Below are 21,073 nucleotides of genomic sequence, written 5' to 3'. Positions count from 1 at the left end.
ATAAAAGAGGTTAAAAATTCTACCTATGGAATGAAGACAAAGAGATTGAAACCTATTAAATGGAAAATCTTTTCTTAGAGATATTCCAACATTGTTGACAAGCCACATAGTAGTAATTAATTTTATGGTTATTTATGTCATCCATCTGAAAAGGAATTAGTTCGTTTTATTATAAGTTCTAAAACACTTTTAAATTTTAATCAACTTGATTTCAATGTTGACAAATCCTAGACATTCATTATGTAGTGCTGACTGCAGGCTTTCCATGAGGTCAGCATATGTAGTGAGTTTCAATATACATATACAGTGTGTCTACAGTGAACTGAAGAGTAAATGACAATTTCTAAAGTTGCATTTTGTGGATTCTGGGTTTTAACCCCTCCTTGGGTTAATTGCTGACTTCATGGACCAGAGTCTCTGTAAACATTTTCAAATTATAGCAGGTGCTTCAGAGTCTGCATATATAGCTTTGCTTTATTCAATGACTTAACTCAAAATATTGGCTCTGGCTCTCCAATTCACCAGTTTCCTTTCCACTCTAATGGTGACTGATATCTATCTGCATCTCTCTGCCAACAAAAGCACTGATCTGTAGAGTGGCAATAGGAGAACAGTTAAATGCCTTTTGGTCAAGCAAAGCCTTTACCTCTTATTGCTTCTTAAGCACTTTATTCATACCATGTACCATATTACTTAATTTCAAAATATTCTAGTCTATTGCTTATGGATATATCTTCCTTTTTCTCTAGAATGTGGTATTCTCAGGAGAGAGACTATGTTCTGTTAATAATAGTATCATGCTGCTTGGAACTCAGAAACACCTAAATAATTACATGTTCTGTTAAATAGATGTATGAATAAATATATAGCTCTTTAGCCCAAGGAAGACAGAATGAATACCTAAAGTTTCCCAGCCTTACTGGCTTATAAAATGAGCAAACATTTCTCTTGAGCCCAATGCTGATAGTTACAAAGGGCAACAGATCACGGCAAAATGGTTATTTTAAGTCCTTCAATCTTTTCTAATTTATACATAGGTTCTCTATGAAAAAGCATAATGCTCTTTGGGTCATGATTTGTCTTTGAAGACACAGAAATCAGAAATAAGATACATTTTTTCTTCTGAGGACTATACAAATACATTTAGTCTCCCAGGCAGGAGACTAAATGTGTTTCTAGGAGGACCAGTGTCATTAATGAAGCTAAGAGGAAGAAGAGTTCAGAAAGAAATAGAATTAAGTAGATCAGGGTTACTATAGGACTGTTATTAAATAAACAGCTATGATCTGTGCTGGGAAAAGGTGGACACAAGTGTCCTATTTGCCCTGCTAATTTGTTTCTTGTCTCCACTAGTCACAGACTGAGGGTAGGACTTAGGGAAAGGAAGGTGTGCTTCCGTTCTATAAATATGTTTCAATAATGAAGAAGAGTCAGGAAGAAAAGGAAAGAGTATGAAATTTAAGTGAAGTTGGTTAAGAAGGCAGACTTCTTTCTTTCCTCCCTTCTATCCATCTGTCAACGTGTCTTTTTCTTCTGTCATAAAGAATATTCTACATTTAAAAATCCAATGTAAGTTTTTCTCATTACATAATTATAAACAACGGTGCAATGGAACATCAACTGCTAAATCTGCCCATTTACTTTAAAATAAACTTCAGACCATCAACACTTAAGATTAAATTAGGTATAAAAAATAGTTACAAACAGAGATGGAGATCATAAAAGACTCAAATACAGAGAACAAACTGAGAGGATGGTGGGGCGGGGGGAGAAGGGAAAACAGGTGGTGAGCATTGAGGAGAGCCCTTGCTGGGATGAGCACTGGGTGTTATATGTAAGCAGTGAACCACGGGAATCTACCACCAAAAACCAAGAGCACACTATATACACTATATGTTACAAATTTGACCATAAATTATATTTTTTAAAAAGATTAGGTTAGGTATTGTTATATAGAAAAAAATAGTCAGTGTATTAACAGATTATTTGAAGCATTTCCCTAAATGACAAATGGTGGGACCATGGCATGGAATCAAATTTCTAAGGATAGCTTTTCAACTAATGATTTGTTTGAAAAATCTAAATTGATGGTCAACCCAAAATAAAAAAAAATAGACCCCAGTTTATATCACCACTGGTTTATCTTCCCTTCATTCAGTAAATGATGGCCTAAGTTTGAATAATTGATCTATATTGATTTACAATAAAATAGCAACATGCCCCAACATCATAAAAGATTTATATTTTTATTCAGTGTTTATGTTGATATCTTAAGTAGCAAGCACATCGCACTTCCCTATGTAGTGACAAGACCAAATGCGCTTTGGCAGAGCTTCAGTATAAAAATTAGAAGGTGTTGATTTCATTACCACTTTGGCAATACATTTGAAAGAGTGTTAATGACTATTAATGGCCTAGTCCTCAGCCAGAAGAATGCCTGAAGTCAGTGAAAGTGGCATTTTATCTGCTCTTAAATATTAAAAACAGAAAGCCTCCTCCAGTTGCATTTGTAAGTGCCTTTCCTGCTCTACAAATAATCACATCCCCCACTTAACGGAGCTTTTAAATATGTTTAAATTCAAGGCAAACCCAACTTCTCCACTCTGGAGGTTTTGCCCCTTCCTTTTCTTTATAACTAGCACGTTTAGCTCTTGTCTAAAAAGTTGAAGGTGAAGGAGAACAAAATTATTTTTAAAAGGACCTTTTGTATCATTTCAACTTTGCAATATAACTCCACTGTTTTAGGTTTAACAAAGGAAGAGTTACTTATTTCCCGTTCTTGTTTATTTTTGGAGAAAGAGAGGAGTCCAAACAGTCTTAGGATGGAATGCACTATGAACCAAACCATGTTTATGAAACCCACATGTTTTCAGGACTTTTTTTTTTTCTCTTCATGTAAGTTTGGATTTTTTTAGTTTTGTTTGTTTTCTGTTTGTTTGTTTTTGAGGGTTTTTTTTTTTTTTTTTTTGTCCCTAGAGGGTCCTAAATCAACAAGTTATTAGATGAGGAATGGAAGCTTCTGTTGCAGAAAACACAACTGCAGCTAGACAACAGAAAACAGATGCCAATTATTTGCCAATGGCTGCTGGAAAACAAAACATTTTTTGACATTTACTTTGCCTTATGAGAACCGTTGCTGATGCCAAAGAAATATAAATGGGTCAAATTACCAGCAGCCGGTTTTGACATGTGGGTTATTATGATTCGGAACCTTGTTCTGCATATGGCCATCCTGTGACGTACATATTTCTTTACACAATAATTCTATAGGCAACTTGATATCTTAACAGATATGTTAAAAGAATATGTGTGACTGATATGTGTACTTAAATATTTGATATATCCCAGTATTTTATCCCATTGCCTCTTAATTCTGCTAGTTTTTTATAGAGGGATACAAATAATTTTTGATGTTTGTTACTTGACAGTGACTTCCTTGACACATATTTTTATTTCATGTAACAAAAGCTTCAAATTAAACATGTTTCTTGCATTAAATCCAGCTGAATTATTCATTGTTAATGTGATGTCACAAGCAATGTTTAACTATTTTTCCTCCAGTAGTTACCAGGGACTTAATTTAGTCACAAGCAATTCCCATCTAGCAACACAAGAATATAAACGTTCCATGAATATTTTTAAATGAAATGTCTTACTTTTGAGACACATTTCTGGAGAAATATCTTGGGCCAATTTCACTGAAACAAGCAGTTGTGTCAAATAAATTTCTACTTTTATCAGCGTGAGACTATACTGTGTTAAAGATCTGGATTTGCAAATAAAGGCTTTTGGAAAATCTTATGTAATAAAAAAAGTATATAATTTTCCCTCTCCTCTTCATAGTGATTTGAGCTTTCATTCAGGGTGTGAAGAAAATCAGTTAATGCATTTTTTATTGATAGTTTAGACTTACTACAAGCAATAGTGTTATAAAGTCTGTCATAAGAGTCTACAATGCCTTATGAAGTGTCTTGGGTGACTAAGAAGTGAACTAAATTAGGAATAGCACTTGCATATATGTTGAACATGTAAGCTGAAAAATGATGATCAAAGTAATTTAAGGAATGTCATGCCTCTCAGTTTTTAATATGCACACAAATCACCAGGGATCTTGTCAAATTCAGATTCTGATTCAATAGTTTCACCAAGGGGCTGGAGATTATGCACTTCAGCAATATCCCAGATGATACTTTCAAAGCAGCTGGGCAGTGGACAACACTTCTAGAAGTAAGACTGAAGATGACCTGAGGTGGGGCCATTCTTTTTTAATACAATTTTCTGAAATATTTACAATCAATCTCCATTTCAAGGTAATTGGCTCATGTATAGTCAGGATTCAGCCAACACAGGTTCAGGCCATCTCATGAGTAATAACTGTTATCAACTTCTTGATTCCAGTGAAATATGTGGACACTGAATGGGACTATGTAGGACACGCACCTTCTCCTTGTTAGATTCAATAATACTAATACCTTCTATGGAGTGAGTGTGTGTGAGCACGTGCATACACTTTTGGAGAGAGAGAGAGAATTTAAAGCTAGAGACAGATGCACACAAGACTATGTCATGATTAGAAAAAAAAATATATATATATATATAACTGCATTCTGAGGTATGACCCAAAGAAGCAGTGCATCCAGTTCCCATCAGCACATCTTTATAACTCAGACATCAATCACCCTGAACATCTGTAGAACTATCACAGCAAAGGAAAAGGAAATTTAGTCTCATTTTTTTTTTACTCACAACTCCCTGAACAACAGAATCTATAAACGAACATAGATTCTAGATATTTTAAAATTTTTAATACACATTCATTTCACCTACATTTAGCTAATGATGGCAAGCCCATTTCCCCTTATGTTACTCAGTGAGAGGCAACCCTCCTATCATATCAAAACCACAGGAGACCAATCCATGAAATAGGAGTATCCTAGATTACATTCTTTGAGCCCCTCCTTTGCCTCTAGCACATTCCCCAAACAGTGGACAAATTGACGGGAGACAAATTCCCTCAGAAGATGGGAATTTGGGCAGATTATCCAGCGAGGGAGTAGCTGGGAGGATGTTATAGGCATTTAAAGGGGAAAAACATTTTGTATCCTTCTGGAAGAATTAGGACTTGTGGCCACATTAGATGAATGGATTATGAACCACATCACACTCATCCTGCCCCACCTCTGGGCACCAAGTACCACTGATCCTTCCACAGACTGTGGAATGTGCCTTTTACACATTTATGCTCAGCCTGACCTCTGACCACATTCCTAGAGTGTTGCAACTGTCTTCTAAGTGGTCTTCCCGCCTTGTGTTTTCATAAACTCAATAGCATCTCATTAGTCCTATTATACTGTAGCTGTTGTCTGTTTAATAACCTTCACTGACTCATTTAGCTACAAGAATAAGTCTGACTTTCACACCCTGCCAGGCAAAGTTGTTCACAAAATATATTTATGTCATCTTTTGAACTTCCAATAAGTGACCTCTACGATGTCCCAATCTATGCTTATTATCGTGTCTCCTTAGATTTTACTGACTCTCCAACTATTTGCCAATAATCTAACCACTTGTCCATTGTTTCTTTGAAGCCTCCTATGACCATTCTTATCCTTACTGATTCCTTCCACAGCTGTTATCACTGTTTATTTTGTTACTTCTTCATATGCTCTCTTGCATTTCCCCCCCCCCTGCTTTTTAAATGCTGTGTTATATATAGGGCCCTTGTGCCCATATTTCTATAAGGCTTAGGAGGGTAAGCAGTGGAATCACTCTGGATTTGAATCTTAGTGAGTGAATGCTAATTGTCATCTGTAAATCAGAAATGAGAACATCCAGTTTTTCAGTATTATTGTAGGGTTTCAAAGATAATAAATGTAAAGCACCTAGAATAATCCCTGACATACAGCTTTATTCTCAAAAATGTTAGGTTTTTAACCTGTACATGGCTTCTGTGCCTTTGAGATACTATCATTTATTTGACATGATTATACCTTTCATAGTTAGTCATCATTAGTACACATAATAGAGGTTGGCTTCAGCAAAACTATCAACTACAATCAGAAGAAATTTAAAAAATTGACCTTACAAATCATTTGTCCTCATGAAATTAAAAAAAAAAAAAATCTAGGTTTGACCTAACTGTAGTCATGAATAAACTAACCAAGGGCCCTTAGGAGGTGAATATGACATATCCATAAATATAGCACAAAATCTGGCCCATGACAGATATTAAGTTTTTATCGAATAAGTGAGTGAAGGACTATATGAATGACATACTACTAATTAAATTCCCGTGAATCTCTAGTAATAGCATTGCCTTCCTATTATTGCTTAAGAATTTCTAATTTAAAGCTGACCAAAAGAATTTAAATGTCTTAATTAATAAACTTACTCATAAATTATATAAATACATATCAATCCCATCAGATGTTAGTGTATATGTTAGTGTAGTGATAGGGAAATTGATAAGTCTGAATATCTGCCATCAGAGATTGTTTAGCAGTGGTAGTAGTATGCTTCCCTCACTGAGCTAAGTATATTTTTTAAAGAGAAGGTTCCTGAAGTGATTTGATTTTAATTAATACTAGATCTCATGATTTACGTATTGTTGATAATAAGTAATTTGGCCGCATCAAACTCTTACACATCTTGGCCATTAATTATGGAGCAAAATTTTCATGATGAAGCTGTTAATGTAATTGAAGACATGTGATTTCTACTACATGTGGTTTTCAATGCCATTGGTTGTAGAACACTTGCAAAGTACTAGAATTCTTATGGCAAATTATGGATCTGAAAATCTTTTCTAAATACTTTCTTTGACTTTCTCTTGAAGATATAATGTGAAAGATGTGGGAATAAGAACATGTTTTTGACATCTATAAACATCTCAACAAATTAACCTGCCCAGTGGAACTGATGAGTAATTATGCTCAAAGCATCCACTTGCCTCAGGACTAAGTATTTGGGGGAATATTTTCAATACACATCTGAACAGTTTTTCTATGGAATGTTTGAAGTATCCTTTATTCCTGTTTTGTCAAGTAGAATGTCATTTAGCTTAAATTGTATACTGAAGCTGTCTCCCTTCCTCTGTTTATTTCATTAAGATGTAAGTTGATTTATGATCAGCACTGTTTTCTTAAGAGACACATTAATCACAATAAGTTTGGTGAATTTATTCCATCAAGGATGAGTCCAATTTCATCATTCTGAAAATGTATAGTAGACAGTACAATAATCATCAACATCAATAAGAGTTTTTAATTTTTTAAATTAACATATATACAACTTAAAGAATAATGTGTTACATTCCTACCATGCCTAATTATTAAAAATGTTACTAATTATACATGTATTAATATTAATAAGACTCCCATTTATTGTAAAAAAAGCATATGAGGAATATTATATTGACAGCTGGAACAGATAGGACTAATTTCAAACCAATATTTTGTGAGTCTATTTTTGAAACATTGTTATTTTATAATGTTATATTGATTTAAGACCACAAGTCATCCTTGAGTAATCATGGTAATGGAATTATTATTTTTTTTGAAAGTATAGGAAAATGTTAAATGGGGCATAATGATTTTGTAAAATTTGACTTAAAGTTGAAGGCTATGTTAAAAATAGTCCCATTTAAAAAGTGGATTTGTAATGTTTAGCCAATATCTTCCTTTCAACAGATTTTATTTTCTTTGAAAAAATTATATAGGACAGTGTGGTATTTAAATTGGGAGATAATAGGAAGATTTATTATCTCTGTCCTATGGTATATATAAAATAAAACCTCATTTCTCAAATAACCAATTATAAAATCACATTTCAGGCTAACAAAATCAAGAAGAATGTTCTGATCAGTTAAATTTAAATTAAGAATCTGGTTATCTTAAATGAGTATACATAACTACTACTAAAATGTGTAAAAAGATTTTTGCCTTATTTTGAAGAGATCTGGAAACATTTTAATTTTCCTCTTAGTCAGGACTTAATGTGACTGTATGTTATGAACACTGGAAGCTCTTTTTATATAAAATTTTAATTTATATAGACAGATAATGATTATACAAATGAATGTTCAGATTATGATATATTCTAATCTATAATAGGAAAGGTAAAGAGAAATTATTCAAGTTAGTGTTTGAATTATACGTCTATCATTAGAGATAATATTTTATTTTATTTTATTTTATTTTATTTATTTTTTTTTAATATTTTTTTATTTATTTCTAGGAGAGAGAGAGAGAGACAGTGTGAGCAGGGGAGGGTCACAGAGAGAGGGAGTCACAGACTGAAACAGGCTCCAGGCTCTGAGCTGGCAGTCAGCACAGAGCCCGACGCGGGGCTCGAACCCACAAACTGCGAGATCATGACCTAAGCGAAAGTCGGATGCTCAACCAACTAAGCCACCCAGGCGCCCCATTAGAGATAATATTTTAATAAAATATCCTATACCCATTAAGCTTATTATGAACCTGAATAAACATATTTAATAAGTTTGAAAATCACAAAATGTCCTAAGTTGAGTGGAAATTTTTAATGTAAGCATTCTAATGTCATTCCTATTAAAAGTCTGTCTCATTAAAGATTCTGTTTTGATCTCATGCACTTTTATTCAGTGTGTTCTTTTTCCTGAATTTTGTTTGTAATATAGATGTCATTTACTTGGTTTCCTAAATAAATCATTAGATTTCCAATAGTAAGGTTAACACATTTCATGAGTAAGTATTTTCAGGCATCCAGTATATTATAGTTTGGTTTAATACAGATTTGAGTCACCATCTAAATAAAACCTGCTCTGATTTTCTCTGGCAGAATTTGTTGAGAAAATAATAGCTAAAAACATGTCAAATTTGATGTAAAACATTCTTTGATACACCCACTAAGATCTTTAAACTCTACAACAACACATACAAAGAGATTTACACGTAGACATATCACAAGAGTTAAACAATGATAGCTAAAACCAGAATAAGAATCTTCAAAATGATGAAATTAAAAGCTATCTAGAAAGTGAGAAAGGATTATAATACAACTAATAGCTGACTTCTCATTAGAATTGGAGGCCAGAAAGCAATGAGATGGCATATCAATATAGGTAAAGAAAATTAAGATATCAATCAACAATTCTATAACTAGCAAAATTATGCTTCAAAACCGGGGGGAAAATGATCGCCAACTCTAACCCCAAGAAGTTCTAAATCTAACTGAAATTTATGGAAAAAAGAATCCAGTAACAGGATATCCATTCCTTTTGAGAGTAAATGTAAAATTCCCCATGGAAAATCATATGCTAGGTCATAACATAGAAATCAATAACCTTAAAAGAGATGAAAATGAATATGTTCTGAAACACAAGGAAGTTAAATTAGAAACCAATTTAAAAAATGAGAGAAATTCTAAACTTTGGAAAATAAATTATACACTTCTCAGTGCTTTATGGCTCAAAGAAGAATTCATAACAAGAAAAATAAGAAAATATTTTGAACCGAGAATGAAATTTCACAAAAATAAAAAATTCAGTAATGTAGCTAATGGTGTATTTAGAGGGAAATTTTTAGATTTAAATGCCTGTATTAGAAAAGACAGCTTTAAATCAATAACTTTCTACCTTTAAAAAGATAGTAAAAAAATAAACTCAAAATTAAGTGGAATGAAAGAGATAATAAGTATTAGCACAGAAATTGTGAAATAGAGAAAAGAAAAATATCATTCGAGAAAATCAATGAAACTGAAACTGGTTCTTTGGAAAAAATTTTTAAATTGATAAAACTTTGGTGAGATGGGCCAAAAGAAAAAGAGAGACACAAATTATTAAAATCAGAAATGGAAAAGGGCATATATAACTATGAATCTTACAGAAATAAAAAGATTATAAAAAACATGAACAATTTTGGGCACCTGGGTGTCTCAGTCAGTTGAGCATTCAACTTCGGCTCAGGTCATGATCTCTCTGCTTCTGGGCTCAAGCCCCGTGTCGGGCTCTGTGCTGACAGCTCACAGACTGGAGCCTGCTTCAGATTCTGTCTTCCTCTCTCTGCCCCTCCCCTGCTTGTGCTCTCTCTTTCTCTAATATAAAACATTAAAAAATGAAATAAATAAATATGAGCAACTTAATGCTCAAACAGTAGACGATTTAAATGAAATAGACAAAGTCTAGTAGGAAATAAATTATTTAGATAGATAAAAGAATAAATGAAAAATCTTAATAAACCTATAGCAAATAAAGGAGTTAAACTGGTACTTAAAATAGACTCAAGAAAGAAAAACTTAGGCACAGATCATTTTACAGGTAAATTCTATCAAATATCTAATACAGTAGAAATAAATTATCCCCAAACTCTTACAAATTCACATTCCAAAATGCTTCTCAACTCATTCTGTGAGGCCGACATTGGCCCAGTGCTAAAGCCAGATAAAGATATGACAACAGAAGAAAACTAATACCAATGTTTCTCATTAATTTTGACCCCCCAAAATCAACAAAATATTTCAATACACAATTAAATAGCACATAAAAATATACATCATGCCCAAGTATAATTTATCTCAGGAATTCAACATTAGTGAAATGTTTAAAAATTGATTAATAGAGGGGTGTCTGGGTGGCTCAGTTGGTTAAGCATCTGACTTTGTCTCAGGTCATGATCTTGTGGTTGGTGAGTTTGAGCCCTTCATTGGGCTCTGTGCTGACAGCTCGGAGCCTGGAGCCTACTTCAGATTCTTTGCCTCCCTTTCTCTTTATCTCTCCTCTGCTTGCACTCTGTCTCTTTTTCTCAAAAATAAAATAAAAACATTAAATTTGTTTAATAAAAAAATCAATTAATAGAATATAATAATATTCATGTATTAAGAGACAAACCCCACAGGTTTATCTCAATAAATAGACAAGGTGTTTTAACAAATCTAAAACCCATTTGTGATATTAAAAATCTCTCAAAAATATAGGAATCGTAGGAAATTTCCCTAATCAGATAAAGAATAGGTATGAGAAACCTACCACCAACATTATAGTTAATGCTGAATGAGTAAATGGTTTCTCATTAAGTTCAGGAATAAGATAACAATGTCTGCTTTTGTCACTTTTATTTAATAACATACGGAAAGTTCTAACTAGTGCAAAAAGGTAAGAATCAGAAATAAGGTATCTAGTGCAGAATGCAGGAAATAAAGCTGTCTTGATCTGTAAACAACATGATCCTATTGGTAGAAAAATTTAAAGAATTTTTAAAAAAAATCTAATAGAATTGATAAGTGTATACAACAAGTTCTTGGAATACAAGTCCAATATATAAAAATCAGTCATCCTATAAACTAGCAGTGAAATTCAGAAAAGAGTTCCATTCACATAGCGTCAAAAAAAACCTAAATATTTGGGAATAAATGAATTAAACACTGTCAACTTCAAAGTTATGCTAAGAAAAATTAACAATTATCTTAAGAAAGAAATATTCAACATCCATGGATTCAAAGGTTCAACATGTCAGGATGGTAATTATCCCAATTTAAATAGACAAAGTCCTAGAAGGAACTAAACTAATTTGATAAAAGAAGAGATGAAAAATCTGAATAAACCTATAGCAGGTAAAGGAGTTTAAATAATATTTAGAATATTCTTGACAAAGAAAAACTCCAGCACAGATCTATCAAATAACTATAAAAGACAAATTATTCCCAAACTCTTAAAATATTCAAAGCCTAAACACTTCTCAACTCATTTTTTCTTTGCCTCTATTTCCCAAGACCACAAGAGGCTTCATCCCAAGAAGATCAATTCCTTTGTTCTTTTAACTCAGGGCTTATAAACAGAGTAGTTAATATTAAGTACCCATGGAATTGTGAACTTGTAAAGAACTACAAGAGTATAGGCAAACTTAAGAAGAGCTAGCTAAAATAACTAGCACAATACCTAGTACACTGCTTAATACAAAATTGGTCATTAATATATGGTTATCCTAAATGACTAAGCTGATTAATAAACAAATAATTGTATACAGATTGATATCAGGTAACAGCAAAGCAATAACAGTAAAGACCACTATCTGTGGTCTTCATTGTATAGATAAACCACATCTTCTTGATCCACTTGTCAGTTGATGGACACTTAGGCTCTTTCCATGTTTTAGCTATTGTGGAGAGTGCTGTTATGAACATGGGGTATATGTGCTCCTATGCATCAGCATTTCTGTATCCCTTGGGTAAATTCCTAGCAGTGCTATTGCTGGGTCATATAGGAGTTCTATTGTTAGTTTCCTGAGGAACCTCCACACTGTTTTCCAGAGGGGCTGCACCAGTTTGCATTCCCACCAACAGGGTAGGAGGGTGCCCGTTTCTCCACATCCTCACCAGCATCTAGAGTTCTCTGATTTGCTCATTTTAGCCTCTCTGACTGGCGTGAGGTGGTATCTCAGTGTGGTTTTGATTTGTATTTCCCTGATGAGGAGGGATGCTGAGCATCGTTTCATGTGTCTGTTGGCCATCTGGATGTCCTCTTTGGAGAAGTGTCTGTTCATATCTTCTGCCCATTTCTTCACTGGGTTGTTTTTCGGGTGTGGAGTTTGGTGAGTTCCTTATAGATTCTGGTATGGTATTGGCACAAAAACAGCACATAGACCAATGGAACAGAATTGAGAACTCAGAAGTGGACCCAAAAGTATACAGCCAACTAATCTTTGACAAAGCAGGAAAGAATATCCAATGGAAAAAAGACAACCTCTTTAACAGACGGTGTTGGGAGAACTGGACAGCAACATGCAGAAGAATGAAACTAGATCATTTTCTCACACCATGCACAAAAATAAACTCAAAATGGATAAAGGACCTGAACGTGAGACAGGAAACTATCAACACCCTAGAGGAGAAAGCAGGAAACAACCTCCTTGACCTCCACCGCAGCAACTTCTTACTTGACACATCCCCAAAAGCAAGGGAATCAAGAGCAAAAATAAACGATTGGGACCTCATCAAGATTAAAAGCTTCTGCACAGCAAAGGAAACAACCCACAAAACTAATAGGCAACCAACGGAATGGGAAAAGATGACTGCAAATGACATATCAGATCAAGTATTGTTCTTTTATAGTTATCATGGCCGACCACTTCTCCCACTTATCATGCCAAATTTTTGCAAATGAAATAGGAAATAACACAAAGTAAGATGTTTCCACTTACTCCTACCACCCTAGATAAAATCAGTTCTTGGTCATGTCTTCACACCTAATACCTATGTGGCTTCTTTGGTAAATAAGATATTTCTTTTGTCTGTTTTGTATTTGTCTGTATCCTACTTTCAGGTCCACTTTTTACCACATTCTATAAAGAAGCTAAATAAAAAAAAAAAAGACAAAGTCACATGGATCTTTGATGTGAAAACAACACGTATGCTGTATTTGTTTTAGTTATTTCAAAGCCCTCAGTTAAATTAGCAGAAAACATACAGTGGTATTCATTCTGTACTTCTATCTCCGAATGTACTATATAGTCATAATGATATTCAATTTATCTCTACTTAACTTTACTTTTATCATATTAATCCCAACATATTGATTATATTTATTAAATATTATGACATTAATCTTATATATTCTTGATAAAGCACCCAGCTCCTCCTAGTGGGTACTAAGGTTTAGCTAATAGTATTAGTATTTGTAAAATTTAATAATGTATCATTATTGGTAGTGTTAAGCATATGTTTAAAATTCAGAAAACATGGAGCAAATTATCGAAAAAGTTGAAACCAAGTTATGAAAAACAAAAATAATTACATTTTATTTATTTTTTTCAAAATAATTTATTGTCAAATTGGCTTACATACAACACCCAGTACTCATCCCAACAAGTGCCCTCCTCAAAGTATAATCAGTTGACTTTAAGTGGTATCTCATTATCTCCATGTGACTAAATGTATAAAAAGCCATAATGGATATTTTAACCAATGGGGTATTTCATCTATTCCTCACTCATTTTTGTCCCATTTTATAACTTCCTATCAATGAAAACTAAAAAGGAAGAGTTGGGGGATAGGGGACTGGAAATAATATCAAATTCTGGATTTATAAAGGGTGGAGTAGAGAGGATAAATTTTCTCATCATCATATTAATGAACAAAAATGACATACAGAGTATGATTTGAAAGGAATACACATGATAAATGGCAATATTCAGCTCTTTCCCAGGGGGAAATGCTTGTGAAGGAAGTGCGGTGCCTGGAAACCACACCCATGTGCTATGGAGTGTGCATCTGCTCAGTACAGGCCCAGCCAAAATCTGCAGGTGTCAAAATGCCAGTAGTACACACAAAATGATAGAAATGGAGGCAAATTATCTTTTGAAAAGTACCAATATTCCCAAATTTTGTTAATTCTGCATGCCTGTCGACATCATTTGCCTTTTTCCCCTTTATCATGTCATATGTGGAGTTTTGTAAAAGTCTAAAAATGAACAATGAAAATTGCTCTCTCTGCAATCAACGGAGCAACCAGATGACCAGGCTGTCATCTCGTCAGCTCTCCTAGGAAAAGCCTTTATAGCACCATTACCATCTTCTTTCCTCCTAAAAAGCAGATTGGAAAGAGGAGCTCTCATTATTGATATAGAACTTTTGAGAGAGATTTCTATGGAGTGTGCAGAAGACTTGCAAATTTTGTGAATCATTGGCTCCATGTTTGTGGACTGTGAAGCCAATCACTTACAAATTACAGACCAGATGCTGCTCACCCTCTCAGTCTCAGTCCGCAAGAGGCTCTAAATAACTTTGTGAAAAATGACACCCTGAATTATTAAAACAAATTTTGTACCTAAATAAGCTCCTCTCTAAATGATGAAGATGGGCACTGATTAAACAGTGATTTGCTATTATTCTAGAAAATAGTTTGCCGATATGATTTATGTACATTTTATTGGAGTATCTTCTTAAACATTTTTCTAATAAATATGATATATAGTACTTTATAGTACTTTATATTATTGTACCACTTTAATAAAGCAGTTCATTTATCCCTCAGAAAATCCTATGGAAATAGGAAGCTTCACATTTTTATTATCTGATTACAGATGTGGAAAAATGTAGTAGTTTGCCTGGAGTCACACACTTGGAAATGGTATTAGCAACACTGAGACCCAGGCCTTTTGACTCTTCTAGGACTCTGTCTGTTAGGCCATCACGTTTTTATTGTTAATACATTAAATCTTTGTTTTCATGATGTTTCTGTGTACCATTCATTTTTTCTTTATCCAATAATACATAAAGCCACCTATTTAGCCTACTATGCAAATTTATACATTGATTTCAAACACCACACAAGCAATATAAAAATACAGTAGTAGTCCATTTAGTACATAGATCAATATACGGACCTAACCATCATTAGAACATAGAAGTTAAAGACAATCAGATAAGTAGAATATGAAAAGAAAAATAGAATTAGCCACTAATTACACAAACCATGAAACCAGAAATATCTACCTGTATTATCTCCTAGGGCTGCCATAACAAAGTTTCACAAACTGGTTGGTTTAAAACAATAGATATTTATTCTCTCATAGTTCTAAAAGCTAGAAGTCCAAAATCAAGATGTTGACAGGGCCATGCTTTCTCTGAAGGCTCTAGTGAAGACTCCTTTCTTGCCCAATCCTAACTTCCATTTACTTCAGGAGTCGCTTGGCCTCTAGTAGCATAACTCCAGTGTTTGCCTCCATCATTATATGGCCTTCTTCTCTATGTGCCTTTGTATGTCTGGATCTTCACTTCTTATTAGGAGATCAATCATAATGGATTTAGGGCCTACTCTAATTCAGTATGACAGCATCCTAACCTAACTATGTTATCATCTTCTAAGACCATCTTTCCAAATAAGGTCACATTCTGAAATGTTGGGCAGACATGAATTTAGGGGGTTACTATTCATCTTAGTATACAACCTTTGCCAGAAACCATGCTAGAAATCCTCCCTTCCCCCGCTCCCCACAATACCATAATACAGGACCTCTTTCTTCTCCTTATCTCAGGGGTTGTTAGAATCTTCTCACATTACAGAATTCTTCTTAATCTTACTCGATCTAGGATGTTAGAGGTACTAAGCAGTCACATGTTGGTAAAGGGGACTAGAGAAAGAAAGAAAGAGACGAAGTGTTTCTAGGTACCACAACTTTATTGGTGCTCCCAATGCACTTCATTTTAAATCTTCATTTCTTTATTTTTCACAAATTTATCTTTCTCCAGATCTCACAAACTCTGGAGACCTCTTCCTGTTTCTCAACATAAATGAATTTGAAATAATGTTCAGAATATACAACAGTAGGTCGATGCACATGTTTAATAATGAACCAAATCATTCTTCAGTAACTATTTTATGTACTCAAAGACCCATTTTCTGTAGCAATTACATGTAGGAAGGAACCCTGATTGGGATACAAGATAGGGGCGGGTAAAAGAAAAGGATATATATCCTAGAATATAAGCAACATGTATTCACTTAAAAGCTACCAAACAAATATACAAACATATATACCAATTCATAGGAGCAACTACCACGTGCTAAACAATTGTAGTTTAGGATGTGATCTCAGAACGGATGGGATTTTCACTGGACCCTCTAACAGGTATTAAATTTCATTGTAATGACTGAAAAAGGTTAACAAATTTACCTCTCCTCTGGAACCCTACTCTTGACTTTCTTCCTCTTAGGTCTTCCTTTTAAAAGTCTCTCATTACTGACAGAGCTGTGTAAAATTCTGTTTCTTCCAAAATTTAAAGAGTGGGGAGATATGCTCTTTTCACCACAAGCTAGTGCAACGAAAGACATTGTCCATGAAAGTATTATTACAGTTTTATAATTCAAAGTCATTTTACTTTCAGGAGTAATTGTGAACTGGTTTAGGTATAGAGTCTAATACACTGAGTGTTTTCAGTTATCATAATATTGGCAACATACTATTTTGTAATTACATGCTATATGTATCTTATTCATTTAACTTATTTGAAGGCAATATCTGGGGCAACATAAATGTCCACCAGTTTCGTGGTTGAGGAATGACAAGAAAGGTTAATGTTTTAATTGTGTCTTTTCTTAAATAGCAGTTATTATTTCCTACATAATTTAATCCTTAGGTACTCTACTATTCAGTAATTTTCTTTAATAACTATTAATTGTTCTCGCTACTTCAGGCACCATGGAAGGATTAAAATTGCTGGTCCCTCTGATTGTAAAGTTCCTGTTGATGAGTTGTTAGCAGAAGAGGAATGTTGATTCTGGACAGAAACCTTTAATTCCCAGTTTAATACCTTTCAGAGTTCTCTTTCCTCTTTCATAGCCTGAGTTCTGAGTTAACTATAATGAGCAGAGTCTCCTGTCAACCTGAATTAGATATGAGGCATAAATGAGCAATAAATCTTTGTTGTTTAACTGCACAGAAATTTGGGTGGTGTTTGTTACTATAGAATAACCTACACTTCTCCAACTGATACTACTTTACATTACTACTTCACATATCAAGTGTTACATAAAGGCTACTAGCTTATGAATTTGTGGGAGTCAATGACAAAATTTCACACTTTGCTTTTTTTCTCCCAACTGTGAGAACTCTATGTTAACTTTGAGATCATTGATCAAAAATTTTAATAAAATTAGAACAATCCTAAAATTTGTATGATTTGTATGATTCTGAACATCAAGCTATATTACAAAACTGTAGTCATCAAGACAGTATGGTACTGGCACGAAAACAGACACATAGATCAATGTAACAGACTAGAAAACCCAGAACTGGACCCACAACTATATGGTCAACTAATCTTCAACAAATCAGGAAATAATACCCAATGGAAAATATCTCTTCAATAAATGGTGTTGGGAAAACTGGATGGCAACATGCAGAAGTATGAGACTGAACCACTTTCTTAAACCATACACAAAAATAAATTCAAAATGAATAAAAGACAGAAATATGAGACAGGAAACCATCAAAATCCTAGAGGAGAATACAGACAACAACCTAGTTGACTTTGGCAAAAGGGACTTTTTACTAAACATGCCGCAAAGGTAAGGAAAACAAAAGTAAATATGAACTGTTGGGACTTCATCAAGAAAAAAACCTTCAGCACAGGAAGGAAACAATCAACAAAACTATAAGGCAGCCTACTGAATGGGAAAATATATTTGCAAACAACATACTAGATAAAGGGTAGTATCCACAATCTGTAAAGGATTTAACAAATGCAACACCTGAAAGTCCAATAATCCAGTGAAGAAATGAGCAGATGTGAATAGACACTTCCAAAAAAGACACCCTGATGGCCAACAGACACATGAAAAAATGCTCAACATCACTCATCATCAGGGAAATGCAAATCAAAACTACATTAAGATACCACCTCACACTTGTCAGAATGGATAAAATTAACAATGCAAGAAACAACAGGTGTTGGCAAGGACGAAGACAAAGGGGAACCCTTTTACACTGCTGGGGGGAATGAAAACTGGTGCAGCCACTCTGTAGAATCATATGAAGGTTCCTCAAGAAACTAAAAATAGAACTACCCTACAATCCAGCAATTGCAGTATTGAGTATTTACCCAAAGGATATAAAAAGTAAAGATTTGTAGGGGTACACACACTTCAATGTTTATAGCAATATTATCAACAATAGCCAAACTATGGAGAACTCCCAAATGTCCATCAACTGATAAATGAATAAAAAAGATATGGCACATATATACAATGGAACATTATTCAGCCATCAAAAAAAAAAAAAAAGAAATCTTGCCATTGGTGATGAGGTCGATGTAGCTAGAATGTATTATGCTAAGCAACATAAGTCAATCAGAGAAAGACAAAAACCATATAACTTCACTCATATGTGGAATAAGAAACAAAACACAAGAAGGTAGCAGGGAAAAGAAGACAGAGAGAGGCAAAACATAAGAGACTCTTAACTATAGACAACAAACTGAGGGTTACTGGAAGGGAGGTGGGGGGGGAATGGGCTAGGTGGGCCATGGGTACTGAGGAGGACACTTGTTGTGATGAGCACTGGGTGTTGGATGTAAGTGATGAATCACTGAATTCTACCCCTGAAACCAATACTGCATGGTATTTTAACTAAATTTAAATTGTAACAATAAATTAAAAAAATAAAACTTTATTAAAATAAGAATATTTCCATTTTATAATAATTTCCACTTGCTCTTGGCAAGACCGGCTGTCTTTTCACTAGCTCTCTTCTAAGTGTTATCTTTAAATTCTGATTTTAAATCAGTAAATTCAATCTGCCTAGGCAGTCAGTTTGCTTAGACTCTATTTCATAATTTCAGGAAAGCCAAAGGCGTTTGACTTGTACTCTGTTTCAATTTTACTAACACTCAATCATAATTAATTTTGATGATCTTAGGCTAAATTAGAAGCAATGGGTAGCTCTGCAGGAAAGGAAAAGGATTAGGACACCTTACAAAGTGCCTAGTAGGTAACTCCAACCTAATTTAAGGTATGCTTGATATGCAGCAATAGACCCTGGTAAAATAACAGGTGATTCTCTAAACAGAATAAAAGTAGCAGTTGTATCCCTGCCCAGACACAGTAAGTTTGTATGAACACGGTGCTTTTCATTAGGCAATCAATAATATATTTTATTGGTTCCAGAACGCTGCACAAAACCCACTAGAAGTCATCTCACTCTACTGTTTGGTGTGAACAGTACAATTAACCAAAGAAAAAAATAAATTAGTTTTTCTGAAATCTGGAGGTTTTCTAGTTGTAAAAGCCCAATTACAAATTAGCAAGCTGTGAATAATCAGATTACAAAATAATCAGTCTTGAAGCAGCAAGCATTTCCCCTGCAAAAATCTGCAAAGATTCACAAAGTTCAAGTTATATGATAATTGATGGAAAATAGAAAGAGCAAGGATAGATATTAAACAGAATCATTTTACCTCAAATGTGAGTACATTTGCTCTATAAATTTTTAGGATTTTTTTTCTCTTAAAGTAAAGATTTTGAAGGAAGGCATATGCCAAGTTGAAATAGTTTTCACACATTTGAACTTCAGGTAACTTGCTAAAAAACACCCTTATTTTTATGCTGATATTTCCTCCTCATTTATCATGCAGTATCATGAACACAGTCAACTTCATTTGACACCAAAAAAAAATCATTTAACATTTTGTAGTGTTGAGGCCTATCTGTTACTCTGCCTGATAAAACTTTCAGACAAATGAAAAACTCAGAAAAAAAATGGGGCGCCTGGGTGGCTTAGTCGGTTAAGCGTCCGACTTTCGCTTAGGTCATGATCTCACGGTTCGTGGGTTTGAGCCCCGTGTCGGACTCTGTGCTGACTGCCAGCTCAGAGCCTGGAGCCTATTTCAGAATCTGTATCTTCCTCTCTCTCTGACCCTCCCCTGCTCACGCTGTCTGTCTGTCTGTCTCTCTCTCTCCTAGAAATAAATAAAAATATTTTTTAAAAAACTCAGAAAAAATTAGTGAAAGATGGCAATAGTAGCAACACATGGTTCAGTCTCCTCAAGCATCACTGTAAAAACATGGAGATTAACGAGGAGAGTTGATCAAAAAAACCACGGAAAAAACATCTGCAAAAAAGCCTACGTTACCATAATCATGATAGTTTGTTGCATTGCCATTTTGTTGGAGGAACAAATGGAAACAGCAGGAAATGTGATGGATGTGATAACAATAAAATCTCAGGCACTTGGGTGGCTAAGTGGGCTGGGCATCCAACTCTTGATTCCAGCTCAGGTTATGATCCCAGGGTCATGTAATCGAGACCCACATAGAGCTCTGTGCTGACAATGGAGCCTGCTTGGAATTCTCTCTGTGTGTGTCCTCTTTCCCCCGCTTGTTTTCTCTCTCCTTCTCTAAAATAAAATAAAATAATAAAATAAAATAAAATAAAATAAAATAAAATAAAATAAAATAAAATAATAAAATAAAACAGTAAAATAATAAAACCTACAAAGAGACAAGTTATTATTAGAATATTGCAAGGGTCCACTTGAGACAGCTTGGACAGACATAATCTTTCATAAGGGACCACATGCAGTCTGTGCAAAGTATGAAAAGGCT

The sequence above is a fragment of the Hyaena hyaena genome, unplaced genomic scaffold (genome assembly GCF_003009895.1).
Source record: "Hyaena hyaena isolate Hyena2069 unplaced genomic scaffold, ASM300989v1 scaffold_569, whole genome shotgun sequence".
Classification (NCBI taxonomy): domain Eukaryota; kingdom Metazoa; phylum Chordata; class Mammalia; order Carnivora; family Hyaenidae; genus Hyaena; species Hyaena hyaena.
This window is presented reverse-complemented; position numbering follows the sequence as displayed.